Raw genomic sequence first — 10,250 nt, 5'->3', positions numbered from 1 at the left:
CTGGAACTATCAACGCAGCGTCCGATCAATGCTAATCACTTAAATAATCAGCTACTTCAAAGGTCACGAATATAAACAAAAGAGATCATTCTCACGATGCACCACTTGCAGAAGGTTACTGTCGATAAGTTCATTGTCACTCTCTTGAACCTCGTAGATCACCGTACATGTAAAACCGAATAAAGGTAAAAGAACGAAATAAAGTAACATAAGATTTCGCAAATTACAGAATCCAACAGAAAGTGTGTCATTGTGAAACTCAATCGATATGAGGTGTTATAATAGCTCGCCCTTCAATTTCGTTGTTTTTCAACTTGTGCATAAGTTTTGGAACTTCGGATAACTTGTGCAGCTTGTAAGTAACAGGCTTTATCTGGGAAAAAAGGTAGAAATGTACACTGCAAATTCTTCTGGATTGAAATTTCAGAACACTGTCTAGTATTTATTCCAATTAGGTTTGCGGGCAAGCTTATGTGTCTTTGAGCATGAAATACTGATTAATATCTTAACCAGAAAACTTATGGTTTGTGAAAGGCACTGACCAGAGGCGAAATTAATGGTTTGTATTCCACCCGACAAGATCACTGTGCAAAAATTGGTCATCATTGGTTTGTTGACAAACTAATCCTATTCTATGATCTGGCGAGAATTTATTCCATTTTGAAATAGAGATTATTATCCACTGCAGAGGTTGATTTTTTGACCGTTTTTCATGACATGCGGGATTGCCCCCTGGTTTGAAAATATAACAAGTGGAGCCACACTCGCAAAGTGCGAATAAAACTCATTTGGCGATTTTTTATTTGATAGTCATTATATAGCCATGCATGCGAATTCAAATTTCGACCCGAAAAACGGTTTGGTTGGATCGATCACTCAATTGCGACCGCCTTTCTGCACTGTTACTTCCGGGTTCTGGAAGCGACCCGAGTACGCCGTTCAGAATGGTATTAGAATGCAAGGGTGAGCAAATGCACTACCCAGAGCTCACTGGCTAGCTGATTTTACCGCCGGGCAAGTACTAATTGTTGGTGCCTACAAGCCCGACGGGTTAGCGTAGTTTAGGAGAGTAGCAAAGTCATTCGGCATCAAACGCCATGGAGTACTATGAGAACTGTATTGCCTCACGATAGCACAAAGCAAACATAAGCTTAGAGACGGTTTCCGAGCCCAACCAAACTGACAAAAAGTCTTCAAGGTTTGAATTCAAAGAGCGTATGCAGTTCCCGGATGAAGAAAACGTAGCTCTGAGTAAATATAGTTTGAATTTAATCTTGGAAAAAAGACAAACAATCAATACGATTTAGCGTCAAGCGTTTTACGTCTAAATTCAACTGATGTGGGTCTAGTACATGTATCATGCAGCGTAGCTGCAATAATTGTAGCCTTTGTTGTTGGTGCGGCGGGCAAGGCGCGAGCCGCACGATAGAAGCCAATCCCCACCAACAACCAAGGCTACAATTATTGCAGCAACATGCAGCGCAGTGAGAGCAGCATACGAAAGTACAGACCTTTCAAAGATCAAAATTAAAACAATTGCAGCAATATTAGTTGTAGTCACACTTAAAGTTTTCGAATAAAAAAATCTTCATGTGGATCGTGCTGTGAGAGATGAATTCTCTTGTACCAAAAGAGTAAATAACCTTCTGTCGAGCTTGGTGGAGGCCGTATAACGCCGGGAACACACAGACCTGTACGAAGGGCTAAGTTCTTACCAGCGCGTATTTATTGCAATTATGAAGCGCGTATTCGAAGTGCGGCGGAGAATGACGCGTGCGATGCCGATGGTACGTTGCTATGACTGCCGTATTGAACTTGCACGATTACGCACATAGGGTCAATTTTAAGCGGGAAGACTTGCCACGTTTGCATGTCATTTCCAAGTGACACACTGAGTTACACAACATGTTTAACTTTCAAGTTTCTCGACCTTCGTTGGACGGGGGGGGGGGGCGGAGGCACGAATATGTAAAGAGGGTAAGAGGTCAATACGTAGCCCAGTTTGCTTTCCACTGCTTGATACTTTTACCCCTGAAATCATCATGAGAAATGTTCATATTTACGATAATGAGTGTTAACGTTCAGGTGTGAATAAGATAGAGAAAAAATATGGTAATAACGTTACTTATATTTTTGATCGGCCATGTCATCAATTACTACACGTGGACACAATTATAAACTGCTGAAACCAACTGTCAGACTAAATACACGGAAATACTTCTTCTCATCTAGGATAGTCAATACATGGAACAGTTTGCCAGCCAATATTGTTAATGCACAGTCTGTCAATGACTTTAAAAACCAGTACGACGCTCTTCCAATACTTGAGAACTAAGGGATTTTCATTATCCTCTGGATACCTTATCCCTCATCTAAACTGAACTGAACTGAACTGAGTACGAGTGGGAGCGTCTCATAACCTTTGACCCTGCATCCGCTGTCATAAGTGCGATGAACCGCGCCTTTCAGTTGTTTTTCGCTTTCGGATGCCGCAAGTACGCAGGACAGTATTAAACTGCGTTCTACAAAAGTATCCGCCCGCCCTTTGTACCCGGTATACGGTGAAGACAATGGCCAACTCTGGACCAAAAGCCCGCCTGTCGCTAACATGTCACAGGAAGAGCTTCAGCTGCATCTAAAGGACAACCGTTTCCCACAGACAGTTTTGAAAATTCTCAACGGTAAGTGACGATCGTCCGACCTCCATGACAGGCCCCACGGCGACCAAATCTTATTTACAGTGTTCTCACTCATGTTTCCTTAAATGTTGGGTGTTTCATCATTTTATCGTCAACGCATAGGCAACTTGCAGCTGAACTTAAACGGGACTACAACATGATCTTAAACGTCTTCAAATCTGCTTTGTTATATATCTAACACATTTCATGTCAACGTTTTACAATCGACATTGTGTAGCAGAGGCCATTAAAGGTAATTCTGTGAAGGAATTCATACATCATTTCACCACCACAGTAAGACAGACGGAGAGAAGATAAGTCGTGTTTTATGAGATACTAATTCGTTTTGCCAAAAACTATTGTGTAGGTATGTTTATGTGTGTAGAAGGCTAACAAAAATCAAATTAAACCTCTGCTAATCTTCAACTAGAAGGGATTTACCCGCCAAAATTCTTTTTCGCACCGTTTGTGGTATCAAGTTACGATTGGGTTTGCATAAATGGTGAGCCGTGTGTTTGACTTTCACACGTCATTGCTATACTATACGTTTTACTATTTTCACGGCAGGAAATTTTCTGAGCAGCGAAAAACTTATATAGGTGATTATTCCTCAACAATTTCAGCTCTGCGGTCAGTAATGCAGAGCTGGGAGAGTGCTGAGAAATGTTATGGTAGAACATATAAAACCCTCTCATCTGCTCCTCACACAGATGTCCCTTGTTTACACTTCATTCTAATTCAGTCTCGCAAGATTTATCTGTAACCAATGAAAGGCATTTGCCCGTCTTACTTACCCGCCAAAAGCGATTAAATTACTGCCAACGCAGTCATAAGGTTCAGTGTCTCAGACTTCATGTGTTCAATCTTATTGGTCAACATGATAAAGCAAATTAAACTTGTTTCCTAATTTTATTTTTCTCTTGCAGATCAAAAGATTGATGGGCCTGATTTTCTTTCCTTACAATGGAATGACGTCAATAACCTCTAGGCTGAAGGGCCATTTTGCAGTTCATAGAGAAAGTTAAGGTAAGGTTTAATTCCTTTCTCACCATAGCAATGTATTATACTGTGTATTCTGTGAGTGTCTTCTATCAAATGAATAATCTTCTCAGAGATGATAGGCCACCCTATCTAAATCCAATATTTACAGTATACTCTAACAGTTATCATAATTGATCATGCTAAACTAACCTATTTTACGTTTAATCCAAGTTGATCATAAAATTTATATGCAAATAATCAAACTTTATATTTGAAATATCAAAAAACTATATCATACAGAGAATTTTGTAAACTTTGTGATGTTCACATTTGCCTAATTAGCTCCGCTGTCATGAGCTTATCAAACAGGCTGATTTTCTGTCGTTGTCCATATGTCCGTCCATCATCCCTTAACAATTGCTTTCTCCTATGCAACTGCAAGTCTGATTGCTTTGAAATTTGATCTGCAGCTTATTTGTGATAACCTTGTTCAAATAAGTTGTTCAAGTCGTAGTGAAATTTGCATATTTTTATTTTTACGGCAATTTTCATCATTATTGGTTAAAAAAATATTTGAAAATCTTCCCCAAACTCACTGGTCAGATAGCTTTGATATTTGCTACATAGGTCTGTAGGGATGATCTATTTCAGATTCATTCAAATAGTGGAGAAATATGCAAATTGTTATTTTCAAGGCAACTTTTGTCATTTTTGGTCAAAACAATTGTTTCACCAAAATCGCTCGTCTGACAGCTGTGATATTTGGTATACAGGTTTAAAGGGATGAGCAAAATGTGATATATTCACATTATGATGAAATTTACAATTTTGGGGCAATTTTTGTCATTTTTGGTCAAAAATTGTATTTCTCAAAAAGTATTGGTCTGATAGCTTTGATATTTGGTATACAGGTTCCTACAGATAAACTGAATGGGATGTATTTCGACATTATGATTAAATCTGCAATTTTTAGTCCCCGCGGACGAAGTCCGGCGGGGACTTATAGATTGGGTCCCGTCCGTGCGTCCGTGCGTCCGTCCGTCCGTCCGTCCGTCCGTCATCAACAGTTTCTCAGACACTACTGAACCAATTTTGTTCAAACTTGGCACAAAGTCATAGCACTATGACCTACAGATGCACGTCGATTTATTTTGTGATACGATCCAATATGGGCGCGAGGCGGCCATTTTGTTGCGATTTTTCATGTCTTTGGACCATAACTCAGACATCCTTGAGCAGATTCTGTTCAAACTTGGCACAAAGGCATAACACTATGGCTTTCATATCCATGTCAAATTATTTTGCGATACAATCCAATATGGGCGCGAGGCGGCCATTTTGTTGCGATTTTTCATGTCTTTGGACCATAACTCAGACATCCTTGAACAGATTCTGTTCAAACTTGGCACAAAGGCATAACACTATGGCCTACATATGCATGTTGAATTATATTGCAATACGATCCAATATGGCCGCGAGGCGGCCATTTTGTTTGCGATTTTTCATGTCTTTGAACCATAACTCAGACATCCTTGAACCGATTCTACTCAAACTTGGCACAAAGGCATAACACTATGGCCTACATATGCATGTCGAATTATATTGCGATATGATCCAATATGGGCGTGAGGCGGCCATTTTGTTGCGATTTTTCATGTCTTTGGACCATAACTCAGACATCCTTTAACTGATTCTGTTCAAATTTGGCACAAAAGCAAAACATTATGCCCTTCATATGAACACCAATTTATTTCTTGATATGATCCAATATGGCCGACAGGTGGTCATTTTTTTGCGATTTTTTTCATGTCTTTGAACTATAACTCAAACATCCTTGAACCGATTTTGTTCAAACTTGGCACAAAGGCAAATCACTATGGCATACATATGCATGTATCAATTAACCTTGCGATAGGATCCAATATGGCTGCAGAACTGCCATTTTGTTTGAATTTGCATGTCTTTGAAGTGTAATTCAAAGGTCATTACACCCATTTTGTCCAAACTTGGCACAAAGATCAAGCACTATGGCATACATATACATGCCAATTTACTTTGTGACATGTTCCAATATGTCTGCCAGATTGTCATTTTTTTCCAATATCGCTGCCAGATGGTCATTTTTGGATTGTTCATGTCTTTGAGGTTTAATCATATGCAAATATTCCTTAACCAATGTTGTTGAGACTTGGTACAACGATAAAGTACTGTGGCATACATATGCATGTCTACTAATTTTGTGCTATGATCCATATGGTCAATAGACAGCCATTTGATTTCAATTTTGGTGTGATTTTTTTATGTCTTTGAAACATAAACATAGGTCACTGTCCCTCGATGGACTGATTTTGTTCAAACGTGATACGAAGATAAAATACAATGGCTGAATTCTTGTGCATGTTAATTTGTTTCATTATCCGAAATGGCTGATTACAACAACATACTCGATCCCATACCATTTCGAAAATTCCACCAAACCATGTTTATAGTATGTGCCGTCATGACACTAGAGGCAGTGAGGGCATCGTTATGTGTGATGTCATCAAAAGTTCCTTCAATGGTCATTACTGGCAGAGATGAGTAATTTATTGAACGTTCCTCTGATTACTTTATTATGCAAGTCACAGGCCTGATGCACCTGTTGCATCAATGTCATTCCACAGCTACCTAGACCACAGCTACCTAGACACCAAAGATTATAACAAAATTGACAAGCGGGGACTGTGTCATCAACGATGACTTGTATATTTTTGCTCCTATTTTTGCCTTTCTTTGTCCAGCCACTGAAATGAGCTATCAAAGATTTCACCTTCATCAATACATGTCAAAAAAAGTTATTCTCTACAAAACACAACACAGCTATATTGCCCGCAAGGTCGCTTTTTATACTACTGACAGCTTTACACAATGTTTTGTTGCATACAAGTCAGTAAAGTAACTGATACACAATTGCACAATATGGATGAGAACTTTTAAAAAACCAGGTGGACCCAGTGTTCAAAATCGTGTCAGTGTGAAAACCAACTACATGTCATGATACATTGTGTTCATTAATATTTACCATTTTCAGTATCAAACAATGAATGCCATCAACTTTATTTCCTATTTTCTAAAAGGGTTTCCTGAATTATTATTGGAAGATAGTTTGTAAAGATAGGAAGAAGCAAACACAATTGCACAATATGGATGAGAACTTTAAAAAAACAGGTAGACCCAGTGTTCAAAATTGTGTAGTGTGAAAACCAACTGCACGTCATGATACGTTGTGTAGGTGTGTGTATGTGCAGTGTGTCTCAAAGCGTAGCTGCCTATGGCACTTGACACCGGAATGCACTTATTTTAAATAGAGTCACTGCCAGTGAAAATAGTGTCCAATAGGATTGCACGCGATGTATAAGTTTTTTGGCTGTGTTGTGCGTGCAATGTATGTTATCCTATGTTTTGGTTTTACACCTGCCTATGCGTCAATTACATTCACAATCCATAAGGAACGATGGCAATACACAAATATGTTCATATATCCTCAATGCAAATTATCTTCAGTTTCAAAGTAGCTGGATTCAATCTCAAGTGTCAACTGCTTTAATTCCGCACACGTTGTGTTCATGAATATTTACCATTTTCAGTATCAAACTGTGAGTACCGTCAACTTTATTTTCTATTTTCTAAAATGGTTTCCCGATTGATAATGGAAAGATAGTTTGTAAAGATAGGAAGAAGCGAAGGAGGAGAATAAGACATATAAGTATATAATTAATTTTGTATTACACTTTGTAATATGTTTTTCACTCACACAGCACTCTATCCTGTAGTCACTTCCTTCAGTACTGAACCAAAGAGTTTAAATTATGTAATACAAACTACAAATTCAAAAGCATACATTTTCCCAAACTTTTCTTCAGAAAACATTTCACTATACATACTTCAGTGCCAGGGCCTCCATGGCAATCTTGGTAAACATTTTACATACTGTTAACATTCAAACAAGCCATCATTTGCGTATGAAGTTTGTGGGGGAAATTACATGTCAACTTTCAATGTTTACAAAAATATGTATGGCGAAATCTTCTTTTGCTCCGTGAATATCATCGTGATTGCTCATATATAATTGTGATGAACTAGCGAATGTTTCAGAGTCCAAATACCTGAGCAAGAGGTGCATACTATGTATTTCAAGATCCAACATCTTTTCTCTGTACAGATTGTAGAGGATATGATATACATCATCCAGCAAAATCCAAGTTCACCACAAGTAACCAGAGATGAGCTTCAGGTTGATTGGAAAGCAATTGACGACAGTCTCATCACGTATGGCTTGTTACAAAACATTGATGCCAAAGGTAAATCTTGTTGTCAGGTATTACAAGCATGAAAAACGGGCATATTATGATAGACAGCAAAGCAATGACACGTAAATTGCTATTCTGGTACCTTAATGGAAGTTTCATAAACAATGTACACATAAATGAATAGACACTACTCCAAGATCTCTGTTTTTAACATCTATAGACTATTGTCTATAGAAGCTATTGGGATGGGTATCCGTCCGGCGTCAGTCTGTATGTATGTATGTCCGTTTGTGAGGTGTCCGTCCACTCAAATATCTTGAGAACCGCAGTACTTACTGATTTGATATATGTTGTGTAGATGGAAAATATGATTATGAGAAACTAGTTTTTTTAATTTTTGATATTGTTGAAAATATGCAAATTAGTGCCAAAAAGGCGTTTTTGGTAAAAAATCTTCTTCATAACTGCTGGTCAGACAGCTTTGTTATTTGGTATACAGGTCCCTAGGGATAACCCAACTTAGATTTGTTCAAATTGTGATGAAATATGCAAATCTGTATTTTTAAGGAATTTTTTTGTCATTTTTGGTCAAAACTTTATTTCATCAAAACCACTCATCTGACAGCTTTGATATTTAGTATACAGGTTCCTACAGATGAACTAAATATGATATATTGAATATATGATGAAATCTGCAATTTTGTATTTTTGGTGCAATTTTTGCCATTTTTGGTCAAAAAATGTGTTTCTCAAAAACTACTTGTCTGATGCCTTTGATAGTTGGTATACAGGTTCCTAGGGGTTGTCTCAGTGTGATATATTGAAATTTGATGAAATCTTTAGGTCACTTTTTGCCATTTTTAGTCACAATATTTGTTTCTCAAAAGTACTCATCTGATAGCTTTGATATTTGGTATACAGGTTCCTAGGCTTTATCTTAATGTATATATTGAAATTATGATGAAATCTTCAATTTTGTATTTTTGCAGCTAATTTTGCCATTTTTGGCAGGCCATCCTGAAATGAGCTATCAAAGATACCCACCTTCTACATCAATTCATGTGTCACAAAAAGTTATTCTCTACATAACACGGCAGACCTCTGTCGACTGTTGGGTCACTTGTTTTGCAAAACTGCTGGTCAGACAGCTTTAATATTTGGTTTACAGGTCCCTAGGATGACCTTAGTGAGATGATTTCATACAGTCAGGAAATACTTAATTCTGTATCCATGTCTATAGTAGCTTCAGGGACTTTGGCCCTATGTTTTTAAATTTGGAAAGGTTGGCATTGCAATAAATCTATCCATGTTTGCTTTGTTATTGAGTAGTACAGTATTGAGTAGGGTAGAATATTGTGCTGTACATAGTTGTATAGTCAATGATTCATTGACTCTCTATTGCCTTATATTGTTTTACATTTCGATGCAATTTTGAGTCAAATGCACCTGAAATTTAAAATGTAATGATATGCAATATGCTGGACTTATGTAATATCATCAACAGGTTTGCCCTAGAATGATTGTATAAAAAGACTTTATTATAATGATAAGACACATAATGCACAATATTTTTGGCATTTACACTATAGGGATCAGAACATTAGCAGTTATCAGAGTGTTGGAGATCACTCTGTGTTCACATGCTGGACAAATTTAAGAACAAAGCCTTTCAGAGTTATATAAAGAACCTTGTCTTATATTGGTTATATATTTTTTACCATGATTATTCTTTCTTCATAGGATGCTAGAAAACTCTGTGAAAGGAAGAAAGATGCCAGACTACCTCGTTTGGGTGTTTTGGTACACGAGGAGAAGGTTATTATATATATAAGCAGTTTGTTATTTTCCTTGAAGGAATAATCTTTTGCAATATTGTAGTCAATAATCTGTTCTTACACTCATTTCTTATATGAGAGTACATTTTCTGTGTAACATTGACTATGCTCGAGCTGTAATAGCGCATGCCAAGTTTAGAGTACTTTTGCCTCACATCTAAAGACAAAAATACAATCCTGGGTAGGGTCAGACAGTTAGCCTTGCAATTACGGGAAATGTGTAATTCGGTCATAGCAAGACAATTTTCTCTGAAAATTGTCACACGTCAAAAGCAGGACTTTGTATGTATGCCTATTTTCTCAATGGCAGCATGAAGAAAACTTCATTTTTACTATTTTTTGCTTTGCTGTCAGAGATGGGAAGCTGATCAGATAAGTTGACTCATTCATTTTGTCTGTCCTCAAATTTAGTCTTCACTAAAACTGCTCAGATGACATTCACCATGTGATATGTGGAGTACAAGCTA

The 10,250-nt window shown here is 37.6% G+C and overlaps 1 long non-coding RNA gene across 4 annotated transcripts; it reads left to right on the top strand.

The window, feature by feature from the left end:
- The first annotated feature begins 2,520 nt into the window (after positions 1 to 2,520).
- Positions 2,521 to 9,823, top strand: LOC139139601 (uncharacterized). 4 transcript variants are annotated; one of them, XR_011553830.1, is made up of 5 exons: positions 2,521 to 2,681; positions 3,605 to 3,704; positions 7,360 to 7,404; positions 7,861 to 7,999; positions 9,689 to 9,823. It is a non-coding gene; the product is annotated as an uncharacterized lncRNA (long non-coding RNA). The 4 variants fall into 4 exon arrangements; XR_011553831.1 differs by having other exon boundaries at positions 7,356 to 7,404; XR_011553829.1 differs by lacking the exon at positions 7,360 to 7,404.
- Positions 9,824 to 10,250: the final 427 nt, after the last annotated feature.

Source organism: Ptychodera flava, chromosome 9, assembly GCF_041260155.1.
Source record: "Ptychodera flava strain L36383 chromosome 9, AS_Pfla_20210202, whole genome shotgun sequence".
In the NCBI taxonomy this organism is placed as follows: domain Eukaryota; kingdom Metazoa; phylum Hemichordata; class Enteropneusta; family Ptychoderidae; genus Ptychodera; species Ptychodera flava.
This window is presented reverse-complemented; position numbering and strand designations above follow the sequence as displayed.